The sequence below is a fragment of the Syngnathus typhle genome, linkage group LG16 (genome assembly GCF_033458585.1).
Source record: "Syngnathus typhle isolate RoL2023-S1 ecotype Sweden linkage group LG16, RoL_Styp_1.0, whole genome shotgun sequence".
Taxonomy (NCBI): Eukaryota; Metazoa; Chordata; class Actinopteri; order Syngnathiformes; family Syngnathidae; genus Syngnathus; species Syngnathus typhle.
The window spans coordinates 1,027,895-1,042,703 of NC_083753.1; the positions used below are offsets into that span (position 1 = coordinate 1,027,895).

Sequence of the window (14,809 nt, forward strand, 5' to 3'; positions counted from 1 at the left end):
TTATCTGAACCGTTCATCCTCACCATGCTGGCTAACTAGTGTGGACATTAGTAGGTTCACCTAAATGAATAGACAAAATTTGCTAAAGGAATCCTGCTTGAAGGAGAAATCTATTTATTATATTATTTTTGTCTTTTTTTTTTTTTTTACAAGGACTCACAGTGATTGTAACTGTCAAACTCCATGAATTATACTGGCCACTCCCATCCGTTCCCCACAATCTTTGGCGACCTTTTTTGACATTTGCCATCAATACAATTGTTCCAGCAAGTCCCCTCAAGAGCATCGTAAATGCCCCTCCCATCTGTTCGTCATCCTCCGTGAACCAGGAAGTCACCTGCTAACTAACAAAGAGATGAACAAACAAATGTTACCCTCCACTATTTTTGTTTTTGACTTGAGTTCACACCTTTTTAATAGTTTGTGTGACCTCCCAGTTATAATTGTTTCTTCTAAATTGGATAAAACTGTTTTAATTGCCCATACAATGTGATCTCCTGCTGTCATGTTCTGACTAAGTAAAAGGATTTGTCTGTCACATGGATCAATGAGCTGATAAAGAACAGGTTTGGTCTCCTTAGACAATCAATCAGCATGCGGGCGTTGACAGAATGCATTGTTATTCATGCAGCAAATGTGCAAGAAGCATTTTTCTTTCATTTCCCCTTGACTTCATGAAGAAACAAAAATTCCTCCGACCTTTTGGTAGCGTTTGTCATATAGCCAGAACTTAGTACCAAAAACTAAGTGTTGGCTAATTTTGCTTTTTGAACGGGCTTGCTCGACCCAATCTGACTATAAATATGAATAAATTTACTGGCGCACTCCTGGGAGGCCGAGCGTCCATGCTTATCACTGCAAGTCATCGTAGGTCGATAAAGCACGGCTGTGCAGCTTTCTATCCTCTCATCACTCTTCCGCTCTGTTTAGCAGCTCTAGTTAGCCAAGCATTTATTTTTAACAATCAACACTGTATCTAATTAAGTATCTCTGGCCGTTGAAAGGGCTACAAGCAAAGGCGTGTCATTGCAAATGGAGATAAAGTGAAATAAAAGCAAATCTGTTCTCAATTGTAGATTGGTTTTTTTAGTAGTACTGCACAATTGTAGAAGAGATGTTAAAGAGTAATCGACAACTACTCAATTATCAAATGAATCGACAACTATTGTAACAAATAATCATTTAGAGCCATTGTCAACTTAAAATTGTCCAAATCCTCAATTTTTCAGCCTCTCAACAGTAATTATTCTCTGATTTCTGTAGTAGTTCATAAAAAACGGGTGATTATGTTTGATCAAAATAAGACATTTGTAAACATCTGCTTTTAGTATGGAAAATAGTGACCGAACCAGTAACTGAATCCGTTTAAAAAGGTGGCCATGTATGTACATATTTTGTTTTGTTTTATTACTTCAAATCTTGTTTTGGGGGAATTTGGTTTAATATTTTTTAAAAGAAATACTTATTGTTAATTACTCTTGCCTCCCTCATCCCCTGCACTTGGGTCCTCCACACTCGACCGCAAAAACCTCAAACGGTGACAAAACATGCATGTTCGACCTATCACCCAAAGTCGACCTTTATAAGAATAATATAGTGTAGAAAATGCATCAATGTTTAGTATATACTTTATTTTCCAAATAATTCCTGTAGACGGGCCACTGAAAAGTCATATGTAATATGCATAACCAGTCAATTGTAACTTCAGGCCTGGTCGACCTTCTGTCTTTTAATTTTTGAATATTTGAATGTCCACATATATGTGAATTTAAAAGTAATTAAAAATATAAATGAAAACATACATAAATTACATTGCGAAGGAGATCCATCCCATCCCATTATTGACCCATTTATTGATTGGGACGTTTGTCGTTATACCGTTACCCATATGCAAATTGTAAGTGAAGCTCAATCAGGTGCTAAGAGTCTGCCTTAACTAACATTGTTGCAAGAGGTTCTTAGGTCACACACATTGTCATTGATTTCTCATTAGTAAAGACCTTGGGAAGCTGCTTACTGCATCATTTAGATCAAAACTGTCGTGTTCAATTAAAAGCCCTTGTTTTTTTTCCTTCTGGCCTTATCTTTACACCGCCCTTCCGTCACCTTTCCTGTGTAACTTCTTTTGTCTTTACTGTGAGCCGCTTCAATTGCCTCTTTCATGTTGTCTGCTTCATTTCGACACGTTGAAAGAATTGTTGCTAGGTGTGTCTGATTGCAATCACACAAACTATCACATCGGCTTCCGTGTGTTTGTGCCCGCTACACAATTACTCCCTAAGAGATTTCTGACCAACTGTCTCAGACATTTCTATCACAAGGAGCCATAAAGTACATCCATGGAAAGGACAGACTTCTCTTCCCATCCAAATAATAGCTGGATCTCAGTCTACAATAGCAATAAGGGTGAGGAAAATCACTTACCATCTACCCAATTCACACACATGCCTGCACACTATTATTACCCTATTACAGTGCTCGTACGGGCAGAACAAAGTGGTGGCAGTTGGAAAGCCTGAAGACAGTAGGTGGGTGTTGAGAACTCCTTTGAGGGAAGGAAGAATGAGTCAAGGTGCTAATGGGTGTGCGCGTGCGTACGTGCCAGAGAGAAAGACTGTTATATGTAAGCGATTTTTTTTTCTAAAAAAAGTGCTTAAGCTTATCAAGTAAATTTGTCATTAAATTCTATCTATTTTCTACAGAGTGTAGCCTCATTACTCCTTCCTAAGCTGTCACCTTAGGGCACAGGTGTCAAATTCAAGGCCCGGGGGCCCAGATACGGCCCGCCACATCATTTTGTGTCCCGCGAAGACAAATTGTGCATCAAATTCGTGTCATTACTAGAATTGCAAATTGTCTTCACTTTTAATATCTTTTTTTTTAAATATTTGACCAGTTTTTACTCGTTTGATTTGAAAACGAGTTATTTGTCAGTTTGTTTGGGAGCTTTTACTGTACATAATATGAGGTGCTCATACATTTGTTTGGGTTGACAGTCATAATGGCCCACCGCAAGAAGCTATGACTACAAAGGGGCCCGCAAAAAAAGATGAGTTTGACACGCCTGCCTTAGGGGTTTGGGTGATGATCCAGGGAGCTAAGTTGTCTGAGCCTTTATGTCCCTGGCAAGGTCACCTATGGCAAACAGGTCCCAGGTGTGAGACCAAAGAAAAGGATGCTGGGTTCTCTCATACAAAAACAAGTCTTCTGGAGCCAGACAGGATTGTTAATGAGCACTACTTGGTGGCCTGATCTGCACCCCAGGCAAAGCCCGAAGAGGCAGTGTGGGTTCCCCTTCCCATTGGCTCACCACCAGTGGGAAGAGCCAAGTGGGTCAGCCGAGTGCATAGAAAGCAATCATAGACGGTGAGGGATGCCGTCAAGTTGAAGAGAGAATCCTATTGGGCCTTTTTGTGAGACTCCGGTGGTAGCTGATGGGTACCAGCTGGTCAAGCAGAAGCAGCTATGGCGATTGGTGTGGCAAGAACTCGGGTGTGGTAGTTCAGGAAGGCCATGGAGGAAAACCCTAGCACAGCTTTGAAAAATTATGCTCCACGATATGCCACTTTGAGGAGGAGGAGGAAGCTCTGCACTATTAACACTGTGTGTAGTTTGACTAGTGGCAATGCTGACCTCGACTTGAGACGAGAGCAATCGTCTCATTTCTCCGAAACATTTATATCTCCACATATTTAACTCATCTGTCAATCTATGGACTAACTGTGGTATTCCACAAGGTTTGGTATTGGGACCGAGGTTACAGTATTTTCCGCACTATAAGGCGCACCGGATTATACGGTGCACCTTCAACGAATGGCCCATTTTAAAACTTTGTCCATATATAAAATATATACATTTGGCCCGCGGGCTGGACTTTGGACACGCCTGCTGTAGTGGCTCAATATTGGTCCATATATAAGGCGCACCTGATTGTAAGGCGCACTGTCGGCTTTTGAGAAAATTGGAGGTTTTTAAGTGCGCCTTATAGTGCGGAAAATACGGTATTTGTAATTCACTTAAATATTTGCATTGTCATCAATACATAAAAAAAGTTTGTAGATGACACAAAATTTTGTTTACTCAGGGGATAACATGAAACGACAAAAAAAATATGTAGGAAGGGTAACGATCGTGTTAAAAAAGTCATCAAATGAAAATAAAAACTACATTTCCAGTAAAATAGAAAGTGACTGTTCTCTGTGATAGCTGATGGACCCAGTGATTGATAGAGCCATGCCGGCTGTCAAGCGTCTCAGTGTGGATTAATTGGCATGAGGAAATGTGTGATGGATTCACGGCTCATCGTTTGGAATCTGCCTCTAACTGCCTGGCTAGCATTTGTCAGTGAGGGACGATGCTCTGTGTGTTATTTATTTGTCAGTCGCTACTGAATGACATTGCAATTACCATTTACGTGGCAGTGCTAAAACTATTAACGGTGGTCCAAGACTCTATTTGTCTCCAGTGCTGTTCTACAATGTCAATTGTAGTGTCTAAAACTAAATACATTTTTGTTGAAGTCGTTGCATGCATATTTCTCGCACACTCTCACACATTTACGAGATCACACAAATCCACCCAGTTTTACTGTATATTCTTAGTTATACATGACCATCTGCTGTGTGAAGTAGCAAAATCTGTTGTGTCGTTCTGCAAAGTCCCTAGCAAACAAACTAATACAAGCGAAACAGATTTTTTACTATCGTCCCAGAATAAAGTTTGATCATTGTTGTGAAAGGTCTTCTCACTCAGGTTACATTTATTTTCAGTACCGTTGTTTGTTGTTCTTTCAGTTTGTCTCTTAACAAACTAAACATTGCCGCCTCCAAAAACGGGGTCACTCGATTGAATTATTGCCGTCTAAAATTGAGTGTACTGAGAATAACAAGGAAAGAAAGGAACACATGACAATGTGAAGTTCAGTAAAGAAAATGGCATAATCTGATTCCAATGAGTCAAATGTAATCAGTCACTGTGCTGCTTATGTTTAGTAATTGAATAAAGCGACCGGTAACAAGGACGAGACTGTGGATTGTAAACAACTTGGAAGTGAAAGTTCAAGAATAAGAAAAAATAAACTTTTGGTCTTGCTGAATCATAATTTTTTTAAAACATATGTGCCAAGTAGATCTTTATTTGATCGTAGTTGAATGCACAAAATGCCCGGTGACCCTTTTGAGCGAGCTTCCCATACGCTTGACCTTCTCGCTTCCCATGGCGAAACACATTCACACCCATGTTGAGGGGGCAGTTAAAATTACACTACCTTGTTAAAATCCGCTTATTTTGGAAACACGCAGCTCTGAACTCCACGGCACTAAATAATCAGCCACTAACAGGAAGGCCATGTCTTTGTATCTGGTATCTTAGGTTCAGATAATGGATGGATAGTAAAGCTCTTTTAGAAAGATGATACCCCTCCACTCCTCCGGAATAAATATGTCTAGACTGTCTGGTTTGTTTCTACACTATGTTGCAACAATGCATTATATTGTGTATAATAGGCGTGTTATTGCCTAATGAGGTTTGAGTTGGGTAGAAATTAAATTCATGCACATTTTACAGAGCACAGTGCTTTATGGCACCGAGCTGTCCTTGAGAGAGGCTGAAATGAACACCTTTTTGGTGCATTTCATCACAAGGGGGAACCTGCTGGTTTTGGGCACCACTGCAGTCCTTTTGCAGCTGAGTGAGGGTGTGTGTGCGTGTGTGTGTGTACTAGGAGCACTTTGTGGTAGTCATATTCCACTCTCTCCATTTAGGCTGTGGAATTGTGTTAGGCCTCTGATTTCTGCAGTATGATGAGGGCCACACTGACCATAAAAGAGACGTTTTTAGTTATGTTTTTACCATGCTAGCAGATTTTACGGTCGTAACACTCAAAGAGTGATATTGGTTTAAAATGTGTCCACAATATGGTAATTAATAGCATCTGTGTAGTTAGTTTGTAAACATACCACAAAAAAGTCTGAAGAAAGTTTGGGGAGATTATTGGGAGTAACAATGCTTCGTGGCAATAAGCTTTGTACCACTGAAAAGCTTGTAAAGTCGATTTTTAAATGGTCCCACATTTGCAAGAATGATGAATTTGTGGGATGAATAGCAGAGTTGAGTATATTGGTTGCACCCTTGAAAGGTTTGCCAAATCTCTCCCAATTTTGCTGTTGCCACTAACTCAAAATTGCATTTTTAGCTTGAGTGAATCCTTGTGTGAGACCCCTAGTTGCTATCAAATTTTAAATGCACATTTCAATAAATATATTCAGGTTATTATTAGCTGTAATTGAGTACTAAATGTGGCCGTTTGAAGATAATACGGAATGTAAAAATTCCAAGAAGACTGAGAGGAGAGTAATGATGGGAAGACATAAGGGGTGTGGTGCAGCATCATTACTCCTCTTCTCATTTGTCGATTCATTTGCAGAGGCTATGGTGTGAAAGATGTGATTTACACATCGCATTAGAAGAGGCCATAAGGGCTCTGATAAATTAAAAAGAAAGAAGTGAAAATGTCTGCATTCATTTTTGGGGCCGCAACATGCCGGACAACACTGCTGTATTTGAAGAGATGCAAAGTGAATAACAGTAAGAAGAGGCAGAGAAAGTCCCCTACTAAGAACCAGTTATATTTGTTGTTGCCCAGAAATAAGCACTTCATATGCTCTGCTTGCATGTTGCTGCTCTGTCAATGTACCCCTTTGAAGCTTCATAATTACCATAGCAGCTATGATAATTTTCTGCATATAGCGGTTCACATTACATGTCAACATTAACATTATGTAAAGTCAGCGCCGATAGGCTCCAGCTTAGTCGCAACGCTAACAAGGACAAGCGGCATACAACATGGATGAATAGATGGAAAAATGCCAAGACCAGCTGGGAATTTACAGACAGGAGTGCAACTGAGAGAGCACAGAGGGAATATCCTCTACATTGTCGATAGGTCACGGACTTCTCAACCCCCAAACACACACACACACACACACACACACACACACACACACACACACTGGAGTGGCATCTGCTGTCAATAGACGCTGACACACTGCACTCTCTGCTGGGGCCACCCGTCACAAATGTTCTCAGTGAGGTCCCTTCCTTTCTTCCTTCACTCTTTGGGAGAACTCAGAGGATTCAGTTCCGGAAAGACAAGGAAACAGGAAGCGTGTTTCTGCTTAACAGGACGGCAAATGTCCGTGTTCGGTCTCAAGTTCAATACAGTAATCCCTCGTTTATCACGGATAAATGGTTCCAAAAACCACCCGCGATAAGTGAAATCCGCGAAGTACGGTCACCAACAAGAAGTAGTGGGCAGGTTAACCAGTTAGCGGAACGCTGCTAATTTACGATCGTGCTAACACGAGAAAAGGGACTTCTAAAGGAATGTAAACAAACATTTGGAGCAATACTACATTGTCCTAAAGGTTAGACACATGTTTCCTCAATTTAGAAGTGTTATTTTGACTTTTAAATGTTTTTTTAATTTGGAAAAAAAATCTGCGATGTAGTGAAGCCGCGATTAACGAAACGCGAAGGAGCGAGGGATCACTGTATATGAATCACCAGCAGGCCTTGTTTTTAGTCCCTGCAAATGGAAGCACTCTGCATAAAATGACTGTAATTCTTAAAAGGTAAATGTCATATTCATACAGAGCCGCTTAAAATAAAGCTTAAAGTCTTCCCGTAAATTTAGTCTTCCACTTTCCTCTCTCTCACACATCCACAAAGTAACGGAATAGAAAGGTTAAGTGTCAATAAATCAGAGAAAAGAACATAATTGGTAATGCTTTTGTGAGTGTACAAATGTATGAGAACAATATGTCCTAAAAGTTAGGAAAGTGTACTATGGTGTTGTGTATGAGGGAGACTGTGTGGATTAATTGTCAAATGTAAAGATGTGCATGTGTAAGTGTGTATTTGTGTGTCTTAACATCATCAATATCACCCACAAGGGTCCCCCTGCCACCTCACTGATGGGGGATTAAACATTTATGAGCATGTTTATTAATGACCAGCAGGCGTCACGGTTCAGAAACACACACACAGATTGGAGAAGCGGCAGGAGGGAAGTTTGTTAGCAGCAACAGTGTTAAAATGTGTTCAAGTGTGAAGGAAGATGAGATTTGTGTCAACATGTTTCACACCTAAATGCTCCACTAAAAACAGCAAAGACTTATGTCATATAAATAATAGTTTCGAAGACATAATTGCAACATATATTTACTGTTAGACTTGGCCGCAATGATTTATTTTCATTTGAGGAACATGGGCATATAAATATCCTAAAATGAAAATGCAAAGATTGAAACGTATTTTAAATTAAATAATAAAATAAATAATAAAATACAATAAAATTGAATTTAGGTTCAAATCATTATTTAGAGTGGCAAAGACAAAAAAAAAATGAATAAAATATGGTTTGCCGGTTGTGTTTCTTTGTCTATTAGCAAGTCAATTCCTGGTTTACACTGACTGCGGCATGACTTGCGTGTAAAGAAAGGTCTAAAAATGGCTGACACCAAATGAGTTAAGTGTTAGCAAGACCATCATGCATGAACTAGCACTGACAAACAACTTTCCTCTCACAAATGAACGCTGTCTGCCCTCGCGTCTAAGGCCACGTTTCAAAAATCCTTCAGTGACATGTTCAATGAATGGGCTAAGATAAATCGTAGAAGCTGCTATTTTAGGGGTAAGAAAAAGTCACAGTGTCACTTTAATTTGTGGTGTTTTCGTTTTTTATGAGAATCTAAAAACAGAACGAGGAATCTCTCGGTAGTGGCATCCAAAAAATTTACATGATTTAAAACTGATTTAATGGTGGAAGAAAAAAAACATCATAAAAAGATTGCTTCACATCATTCAGAGCTAATTGGTTTTAACTCAGTGATAAATATTGTAGCTGTTGTTCACAATAAGTGATGAGAATTGAGGTCAAATCAGGCAAAACATAAAAACTTGTTTTTCCTCACCAACAAAATGAAGTATCGAAAAATGAAAGTGTACAACATTTTGTACAATGATTTTATGACAGACAATGAAAATGCGACTGACTTATTCATATAAAGGACCTCGATTTATGATGCTGTGGTTTTGTGGTTACAAACCCAAACCAGGTATGACTAGTTTGTGCCCCTTTTAGTCTGCAAGCTAACCACAGATGTAATGGAACTATTCACCCTTATTGATCAGTCCTTCATTTCATCGTTTTATTTGAGGCTTACAAATTTAGCGCTGCAACGATTAATCAAACAAGATGAATAATTCACTGCAAACGCACGTGATGGTGGCGAGCCAGGAGAAAACAGTCTGTAAAACAGAGAATGTCCCAAGTTGGGGGTTCTGCAAAGCAGAACTGACATAAACAACAGCATGTTTAAGACGGACAGCACATTGTAATGTAAAGCTAGTTAGCTTATTTAATTGATTTAGGTGAATTTAATTTAGGTCAGCCACAGCTGCCAGTCCACTTTCTATGACTAATAATAAAAAAAATCAAAAGGAACAACATTATCAGGACATTCATATCTGTGTTTGTTTTGCCCACAACAGCACTCCAATCGCTCAATGTGCATCCCCAATACAAACATTCACCGTAATTCAGACTACCGTAATTTTCGGACTATAAATTGCGTTTTTTTTTCATTGTTTGGGTGGGATTGCGACTTATACTCAGGAGCGACTTCTATACATATATGTTTTTTTTTCACTTTTTTGGGCATTTTATGGCTGGTGCGACTTATACTCCGGTGCGACTTATAGTCCGAAAATTACGGTACCATTGCATAGGTTAGTGATAAAATGTGAATTTTGATAAAATTTGGTCACCTTTATATTTCTGGAAAAATCTATACTATTGGTCAGTTCCCATGTGGATCTGCAATTTAAAATAATAATAAAAATTAAAATAATCTAAAGCGTCTAAATGGCTTGCTCTCTTTGACAATGCTTTTAACAGCTCAACAAACATGACATATTTTTGGTTTCCACAAAAGTAATAGTTTGGTAGATGATTCCAACTGACGTTTGAGATATTTGGATGACCTCAGTGTCGTGTTTACGTATTGTATATTTCTTACAGAGCAGAGGGACTGTGCAATAAGAAACGTCGTGTCTCATTATGGTGTTAGTGCTGTATGTATAGCATGGGTTGGCCAAGTATGGCCTGTGGGCCGCAAATGGACCAATCTATTCTTTACTTCAGCGGAGGTGTGGAATAACTCGCTATAATTTCAATTGAACGCAATTACGCACACTTGCCGATGACTCTCGAGGGAAAACCTTCTTCTTAGCATCTAAAAGGGGGTAAGATGCGCAGTCATCGCACTTTACGGAAAACAATGAGGCTTGTTCTTTGGGGGGCGGATGAAACAGGTGTCACATCTGCAGACAGCGCTGAGTCAGACTTTTAATAAGCAGCTTTTTACAAGGGTTTTGTAACCCGGTGACAGACTTATGAATGGAGACTGGAGGAGAACGAGCGTTAAATGTCTGCTCTTTATTAAAGGGGGTGTGTGAAGCAGACCTTTTGCAGCAGAGTGTAAAAATCCGCCTGGTGATGTGTTTATTCATGGGCCCAAATCTCCCCCACCATCCTCCATTCGTTTCCACACACTATGTGTTGTGTTGAAGCTTGCTCAGCATCTCAAACCCCCACCCCCCCCACCCCCACGAAACACACACATTTTCCACATTTAATAAGCTCCCCTGATATCTGGATAACAATCACGCTGAAAATCAGCATTTTGCCTTCTTGACAACAACTTCATCTGCACGTTCAAAGCCTCATTCCCACGTCTCCTAAGAGTCACAACCTTTGAACTCCAATGTGATCTCTTGCTCACTCTGCATGTTATGAGAACCTGAGATGGGAATTAAAATAAATAAATGAATTTTATATATATATATACGTATATATATATATATATATATATACACACACACACACACAAATAAAATAATAAATAAATAAATAAATAAATAAATAAATAAATAAATAAATAAATAAATAAATGAATGAATGAATGAATGAATGAATGAACGAATGAACGAATGAATGAAAAAAGTCCAGATTTCCAAAATCTCATTGCTTGATACAGCTATTATGAGCAAGTAGGGGAGGGGGGGAGGCGCCATCCATGGGTTAACCCGTAGATTTCCATTTATTTATTTATTTATTTATTTATTTATTTATTTATTTATTTATTTATTTATTTATTTTCTTTAACATATTTAAAACAATGTTAACAAAACTACCAGCCGGCAGTCCTAAAATGTGTACGCAACCCTATTTGCACAAGTGAGACTGATTCAAGTTGCATTGTGACAACCACTGCTGAACCACTGCCAACGCACAAACAGTAATGTGAACAGGGCTGAGGTATTTCGTGACAAGCATTTAAACTGCTACTATTAAAACACACTCACTGGTATGTAAATACACAGTGGCTTGGCAAACACATGCTGTCATAACACGGTGTTAAAAACCTTTTGAATGTTCCCCAAAAGACGATTACATGAACGACACAAATGAAAGCTGAGGATATAATTAGATCATATTTGGGAGGTAAGTGTTACGAAAACATTCTGAAAATGTAATAGCTGGCTAAGTAAATGAATTCTAAAGTGTGACATTTTTATTGTATGTTCCCTATAATGCCCCGAAGGATTTTTCAATTAAAATCAATGAACTTCAATCTCAATTGGCTATATTACACCAGTATGCCGTATAAAGACTGGCATCCCATAATAGGTATTTAACACAATATGGATTCATCAAAAGAATCAATTGATATTAAGTTTCCAATTTTGACTGCACGTTGTATTAGTGGAAGGCAAATCTTCGAGTTGAGAGGTTCTGGGTTTGAATCGTAGTTTGGGCCTTTCTGTGTGGCTTTGGCATGTTCTTCTCAGGCTTGCATGTTTTTTTTTTTTTAATCTGGCTACTCCAGCTTCCTGCTGCAACATATTAACAAACATCTAGGTGTGAACGTGAGTGTGATTTTTGTTCATCTATCCATGCCCTGTAAGTGGCTGGGTGACAAATCATTATCAAACAGTATTTCACCATTGCATTGAATAAAAATGCCACTAATTTGTTCCAGCTGAAAAAAAAAACATGTTTTTCGTTTCCAAAATAATGATTCTCCTAAGTCTGGAAAAATGGGGCAGTGTGTACTTATTATTTGTAATGATAGGATGGAGTGACATCCATTTATATGATTTGATAAAAGCCCTCTGAAAGAAACCATAACTACGACATGACACATGATGAATGAGTTTGACACCCCCGCGAGTCTACAAGACTGTTTCTGAAGGCGCTTTTGAAATAAAAATGGCACACTTTTATTTCGGGGCTACACAGGTCAATTACGCAACCTCTGCTATCTAATGGAAAATCATTTAATTGTCCTGTCACTCACTATGCGTCACTAAATAAACAACGTACAGTCTTGATTCGTAATCATTTTCAAACCAATTAAGTGAAACTTTTTAAATTGCTGCTAATAATAAGTAATATATCTCCGTTTATCAATCTACACCAAGGACATAGTGACACACAGAACGATTATCTGCGAGGTGGTAATTAACCTGTGTATCGACTTTTGTGACATATTTATTTTAGTGGTGTGCCGTGATATTCTTCCTATGTCATGTAATATGTGCTTTGGCTCAGTACGGCTTGGGAAACACTGATCATGGTAGCAGAAGCTCCTTGAAACCAGCAGGACGTTTTAAACACCCCCACGGCGATGAATAATTGCTGGAGCTGAGATAGGGGATTCCTCCCTCCCGTGTACACAATGATGGATGCTCCCGCAAATGTCCCCAACTGTTCCCCAGACTAAGAATGAAGACGATATGGATATACTGCAACCATGGCAGGCTGCTGTTACTCAACTAATCGAACGCTTGAATCAATTAAGACTGTGGCGAGCAAAACAAGAAGGTTGCGGAATATTTCCTACTAAAAGAACCTCATCCCATTTATCAAATAACTCCCAAAGAGATAAAATACATGATTGATTTATTCCAGTGATGCAGTTCTTTTTTTTTTTTTTATCATACTACTGAAGAATTTGGTGTGTAGAGGCCATCTCTTTCAAGGTAATAGCTCTATCTGCTAAACGGTACAACACTGACCTCTAACGGTCAGATTATGGAATAGGCCCATGACTGTTCTGCTGTGAGAATGCTCCCACACCAGTCAAGAAAGATTTAAAACACCCACCCCAGTCAAGATGGATTTAAAACACAATCACTCAACTACACATCGTCATCCATGCTAACTATCTGCCTTGATTCATTCGCTCAGTCGACTCTCATCCATTTGTGTCACCACCTTGTCATGAAAATGCAGTGAATCATTTCCCTCTCCAATTAAGTCTCAGGGCTCCTCATCAATTACCTGCTCACGTACCAAGTTATGATTGGCAAGTTTATTTAAGGAGTGTAATGTAGACTAATGAAGGCACCAGAGCATCATTGCACATTTGGTGGATGCTTGCCACATTTGACTGAACCTAATGACTAATAAAAGTGTAAAAAAATTAAAAACGGTCAAGATTTTTACGATTTTTTTAATCAATGATGCAAGTAAACTTTTTGTGCTGATTCTGAAAGTGACCTTGTTTTTTTATCTTCAGCACGTTTTCATAATTTTCATAAAACGCCAATAATATATACTATAGTAATATATTTAGTAGTATATTTGTTGACCAATATGGAAATTATTTGCTAAGCTGGTTTTTGGGGTATTACAGATTTACGTAAAAACTTTGTGACAGACCCATAAATTGTTATTTTTATGATATATCTGCTTAGGAGCATAAAATATGTTGTGTGGCTTTACGGGTAGTAATTATATGGAAATAAATCTTCAAATCGCCTTGTGTTTTCCTACTTATCCTATGTAGGCCCATTTCAAGTATAGAGGGCGAGCAAATGCTGGCTCAGCTCTTGTGCTGAGTGAAGAGGTGATTAAGGCAGCCAGCATCTATCTGCAGCTTTGCTCTATCTTATGTTGTTTATCCGTCCATTTTCTATAGTGTTTGTCCTTATTAAGATTAAGACTTCTCTTCTAATATTTATCGCGTGCACCCCTGCTAAATCAGATTGCGCTTTGATTTTTTTTTAATAATTACAGCTGAGCATGAATTTAGGGTTGTGTGCTTTTAGTGTACTACCACAATGCGATGTAATATGCTGGGTGGAGAATATGTACTTTGCGCTCATGTGTTGTCACGTCGTGCCGTTGTTTGTTGTTTTATAATTACCGTGAATTGGCCGAAAGCATTCCATATTATTTTAGCATTGAAACTTTCCTTAAATATAATTACATTTTGGTGTTATAAATACACAAGGTTTTGTGTATTGTATTGTAAACAGTATGATCAAGAGCCTGTGAACAGGAGTACTTGGGAAAAAAAAGTGTTTTAACAAAATTAAGTGTTTTCATACATTAGATTAGCAACGTGACAGGATTTTCCAAAATGCAAAGTTTGATTGGAAAGGCCACTTTAACCTGATGACAACACAGCAAGAATTTTGGATATCAGATGAGTGTGGAGAGATAGAGCATTTTGTGTGTGTGTGTGTGTGTGTGGGGGGGGGGGGGGTTAGGGTTAGGGTTGCATTTTTGCAAACCCCTTGATGCATCCGCCTACGTTATTTCCCGTATTTAAAAGAGTGTTTTTTGCTGTGTGAGTAGAAGTGGCAAACAGACATTGCTGAATTTAAAATCTATCTGTCTAATTATTGAAGGGAACCCGCTGTTTGTTTTTGCTATAGGTTTCAAGGAATATATTGA

The 14,809-nt window shown here is 38.7% G+C and overlaps 1 protein-coding gene across 1 annotated transcript in view; it reads right to left on the reverse strand.

Annotated features, from left to right (window-relative positions):
* Positions 1-14,809, reverse strand: part of tiam2a (TIAM Rac1 associated GEF 2a) — a 72,552-nt gene that overhangs the window by 55,745 nt on the left and 1,998 nt on the right. The gene's annotated exons all lie outside the window — the stretch shown is intronic.